Here is a 5,030-nt window from a genome sequence, read left to right as displayed (position 1 = left end):
TTCCCTACTCAACAATATGCATGGTCTAATGAGACTCGAGTTGGTTTATCTCTTACAAGTGTCATTGAAAAGATAGGTGATGGTTGTAAATGCAAGGATTCATAGGCGTAGCATTTCATCAAACATAACATGTGCATAAGTTGAGATCACAAAAAGCAAGCAAATAAATTATGAAAGCATATTAATTTAAGCATGAATCATTCCCCATGTTGGTTTCCCCTAATTACCCATTAACCCTAGCTAAGGAAACTACTCACTCATTATCATGTTGAACATGCTAGCAAGGTTGTCAATCATACCAACAAAGTAAAACATGATGAATAAATGAAAGTGATTAACAATAATTAAAAAGGGATTAAGAGAATTATACCTACTAATGATTCAATAATAAAGCAAAGAATAAAAGAAGTACTTGATGCTTGATTGGAAGGTTGTCAATCTCACAATAATAACCCAAATAATCTTCAATAACCCAAAATAAAGGATGAACAAGAGAGAGATTAAGGAAATAAAACTTATATTAAAACTTGATTAAATATTGATTACAAGATTAAAGAGAGATTTTATTGATATTAACTACACTAAAGATTGCTAAGAAGAACATGCTCTTCTAATTAGACTAATGGGGTATTTATAATGGGGATTAGGTACTTAAATTAGGGTTTACTAAGGGCTTAAATGACGATTAAGTCTTTGAGGAATCGCCGGTCTCTTTTTCGCCGGTCATAGAAAAAGATGTGCATCCTTCCTTGAAGCTTGTAGAAAACGAAATGGACTGTCTGGGAATCCGGGCGTCTTTAGCACGGGATGGGCGGATTTGGGAGCTTCTGGACGGGTGTCCAGAGGGTGAATACGGGCGTCTTCTGGAGGTTCTGCCCGGGCGTCTTGTGGAGGAAGACGCTCGTATTGTGGTGGTGGACGGGCGTCTTCAGGGCAATCCGCACGGATTGTCAAGCAGTTTCTTTCCTTCTTATTTTCTTCCTTTTTCTTCTTAAAATTCTTGAGGATTTCCTCGGGGGTGCAAGGATCTTTTCTCATCATTGCCCATCTATTATAGTATGTACAAAGGCCTTCTAATCTTGTCTCTCCTTGATGCTTGGTCATTTAATTCAATCAATTTAGCATCATTTTTGCCATGAAAATGCAAGCTTTGCACTCCTTTCCTACCAAGGACACAAAACCTCAAAGAATATGCAAAACAAAGGACTAAAGACAATAAATGACCCAAATATGCACTAAAAAGCATGGGAACAAGGCTAATTCGGGGACTAAATATGCTCTAATTATGGTCACATCAAATATCCCCAAACCAAATCTTAGCTCGTCCCCAGTAAATAGGTGATAAAGACTAGGACCATTATTTAAACTAACCTAATAACATAGCCGATATGAGACAATTAGCGGGTCTCACTCCGCCCCTTCAACTCACAACAAGACAACCATGAGGTAGGATGCATCTAAACATTAGGCACACAAAATCAGATAATGGATGCATCTACAAAATAATAGCCACTTTTCTCATCTAAGTGGCGGAAGTTATCTACAAGGAAAGCAATTCAAGGGTACACATTCCTTCATAGATGCAATTTCTTCAAACTACTAAGCCTAGAAGGATACCAATAAATCACCTCCAAGTTGTGTCAAGCTAGGGTACCTTTGTCCTCAATCGTTAAACGCTTTTGTCAAGAATAGACTCCCTATGGTGTTAGAAACACTGGAGGATCGCGGAATTCCCCCTCTTGCCTAGACAAGAAGAAGGGTCGTCCCCTCTCTACCATGCACAAAAATGGATACGACGGATAAAGGGATCGATAGATATTTGATTTTCACTTTGGGAGTTTGCTTTTGTTTTTCTTTTCCCTCCAATTTCGTATAGCATGTCTTCAGTACAAAACCTGCTGCAACCTGCCGCAAAAAAAACTTGTGCAACCTGCTACTATCCTTTTGCATCCGTAGGTGATAACAGTAATGTAGCAAATAAAGCCATAAACATCTTATGAACTGCATTGATAGGTGATGACTTGATGATTATTCAATTTCTCTTATGAATTGCTAGCCCCCTGATGTGTCAACTTAGACATGCATATTAAGAATACAAGTTACTAATTCAGATACGATTAACTATTACTTATATAATGCAACTGGAAACTCTATCCTAATCTGTCAGATGCAAATTTACAGGCAGAAAATGATAGCAGATTGAATTAAGAGATGTCTAGTAAGAATAAACTAAATTGATCATAACTTAAAGGAACTTTTAGAAATTTTCAGGTGTACATGAATATTTTGGATGTGTCATGAAGTAACAATAAACTAAAATTGATCAGTATATAAGCTCACTATTATACCCAACAACTAAAATGTTCCAGTATTTACAAGTTTAATGACAATCAACAATTTTAGAGATAATTGATGAGAAAGAATTACCAGTAGAGATTATTAAGGAAATTAGAGTAATGTGAATATTAGAATCTAACTAAAGGCAACCATCACTAATTGAGAGATAGAGTTGCTAATTTGCTATACAAACTCTGACCAATGCCATGGGAAAGAATCAGTATCACAGCCAGCAGTGAAAAACATACCTAACAGCTTAGTGAAAACTTTCTTCATTTGTTTCACAAGTTCATTCCTCATATTCTTAGCAGCTCCTGGTGCAGCAATCACCTATAAAATATGACATAAATATTCATACTTCAACGATAGAATTACGGTGAGCAAGGTCGTGGTGAGCGTAGGCTACAACTCTAGTAAGCGAACAAAAGATTAAGAGATGAAAACAGGACAACACAACCTCAACAATTAATTTTCTCTATCTCAACATGTACTGATGTTTATTAAGAAACAAAATACATAGGTTGTGACCAGTTGTAGTACATGGTTCTAAAATTAAAATTACCAAGGCTTCCCTGCCACGCTAATGAATTAAATACAGTATTAAACTAGCATGTTAAAATTTATGAAACGCCTCAGCAGTTGAAAAGCCAATTCAAACTAACTTCAACAGCAATAATCAAAGGATTTTCAAAGAGCTTATAGTCATAATGCTTGATATCAAAGAACTAAACATCACTTAAGTTGTTGGAAAAGAACCAGAATGTTACCTTGGTGATGCCGGTTGTTATATCCTAGGCCTCTCAAGCTGTGAAAAATTTGAGGGTGCAGCTTAAATGACATCATACAAAATAGTCTACCTTGTCCATAATTGCGACCAACTTTTGCAGCTTCCTCAATCAATCAATGATTTTCATTTTTTGAACCTATGAGGGTGCACAACACAGTGGCACTTAGCAATTGAATAATGAGTTAAGGGTAAGACAACGACTCGAACTTTGCAATTTTTTTCCGTTAAGGACCTTAACGATTATTTTTTTCCGTTAAGGACCTTAACACTAACTCTGTTAATGTTCCGTTAAGTTTCTAACATTAAAATAGATTTTAACAACTAATATCCATTATCATTCATAACAATCAAAATTTACTAAGGGAAGGGCAACACATACCCATTAATCTTTGTAACATAGTAAAACAACTAAATATGTCAAAACTTCATCTGGAAAATTGATTACAGCTTATAACCAAAGTGCAAAACATCTAAATTCCCAGCTAACAACACGATACTCCACGTGACCGCTACCTTGTTCATCAATTGCTCATGTGCCCTTCCACAATCATTTTCGAGCCCAATTCTAGGAAAAAAAAAGGTGTTAATTATTTTTTGAAACATACGGAGTAAATAGCAAAACTTATATGTGAATGTCCAGTAAGGAGTAAAAAAACCTATAAAGATCATATTAATGGACATCATGATATTATAACCGCAAAGCAAAGTCTTTGCTTTCGAGAATCCATATAGCATAAAATTCACAACACATAATCAACAATTTAATAACTTTAGACTGATAATTTAGAATAACACCACATAATCATCAATTTAACATAATTAATTTAGACTAATGGACATAAGAAAATTAGAACCATAAACATAAATTGGGATAAAACAATATAAAGTTGAGAACTGTAAGCATACTTAGAAAATTAATTCACTTGTTTACTGGTGGATGAATATTTGCTGAAGATTGAAGTAGAACAAAGGCCTCGTTATTGCTGTAAAGGCCTCGTTTCTTCAATGGAGAAAGACGAAACATGTTTTGCTAATTTATGTGGTTTTGTCTTTTGGAAGAGGCGTGAAATAACGAGACAATCCCCAATTCTACCCATTTTAATCGACTTTCTCAGTTCATCATAAAATCCCCAAATTTCTAGGGTTTATTGTAAAAACCTCAAATAGGAATACCAACCTGGAATTTTCAAAGAACAAAGTATTTAAAACCACAATTCGAAACCAAACATAATAAATCCCATAATTTTCATGTAAGGGGTGCAAACCCTAGAAATTTCGAACCTGATAAGAAGGTCGACGGTGGTGATGCTGGCCATGCGACCCACGACGATAGGTAGGCTGTTTGCGGCGGCTGTTCTTGATGAAAAGCGGATCTTATTGACGGCTATGAGAGAAAGGATAGAACTACAGAAGAGTAGAACAAAAATGGAGTTAAACTATTGTTTTGTTTCATCGACTTGTACAGTTGTACTGGGTTAGAGGCATAGAGCTTAAAAGAGTCGGTTGTAGAATTGGGGAATGGGGATACTGGGTTTTACTTTTATTTAATTTAATTATTTAATTATTTTAATGATTAGTTTTGATAACTGTCAATATAACAAGCGTTCTCTATTCTTTTTTTTCTATATAACGCTTACTTAAGAAAGGCGTTCTCTTTATGGCTAGAGAACGGATATTTAACTTAACCGTTCTCTATTATCTGTTACTTATTCTTGTTTTTGTAGTAGTGAATGGATGAAACTAAATTTGTCATTTTGGATTTTCAAAAGTGGGAACAATGAAATAAGAACACCTCAATGGGGCCGAGGTGTTAGTCCTCTTTGTTGCTAGGACTCTCCAACCATGATCAAGATAAAATAAATAAAACAAAGAAAGAAGTAGACAAACCTCAAGAGGATAGGAGCCT

At 35.3% G+C, this 5,030-nt stretch overlaps 1 long non-coding RNA gene across 3 annotated transcripts; it reads right to left on the bottom strand.

Moving 5' to 3' along the window:
* Window positions 1-1,871: 1,871 nt before the first annotated feature.
* LOC141615241 (uncharacterized) lies at window positions 1,872-4,646 on the bottom strand. Of its 3 annotated transcripts, none has more exons than XR_012529744.1 (5): window positions 4,406-4,646; window positions 4,031-4,301; window positions 3,504-3,689; window positions 3,105-3,260; window positions 1,872-2,667 (listed from the first exon to the last, which is right to left on the bottom strand). It is a non-coding gene; the product is annotated as an uncharacterized LOC141615241 (long non-coding RNA). The 3 variants fall into 3 exon arrangements; XR_012529742.1 differs by having other exon boundaries at window positions 4,048-4,301; XR_012529743.1 differs by lacking the exon at window positions 4,031-4,301 and having other exon boundaries at window positions 4,406-4,644.
* Window positions 4,647-5,030: the final 384 nt, after the last annotated feature.

Source organism: Silene latifolia, chromosome 11, assembly GCF_048544455.1.
Source record: "Silene latifolia isolate original U9 population chromosome 11, ASM4854445v1, whole genome shotgun sequence".
NCBI lineage: Eukaryota > Viridiplantae > Streptophyta > Magnoliopsida > Caryophyllales > Caryophyllaceae > Silene > Silene latifolia.
The sequence above is the reverse complement of the archived record's forward strand: the minus strand, read 5'-3'. Positions and strand labels throughout refer to the sequence as shown.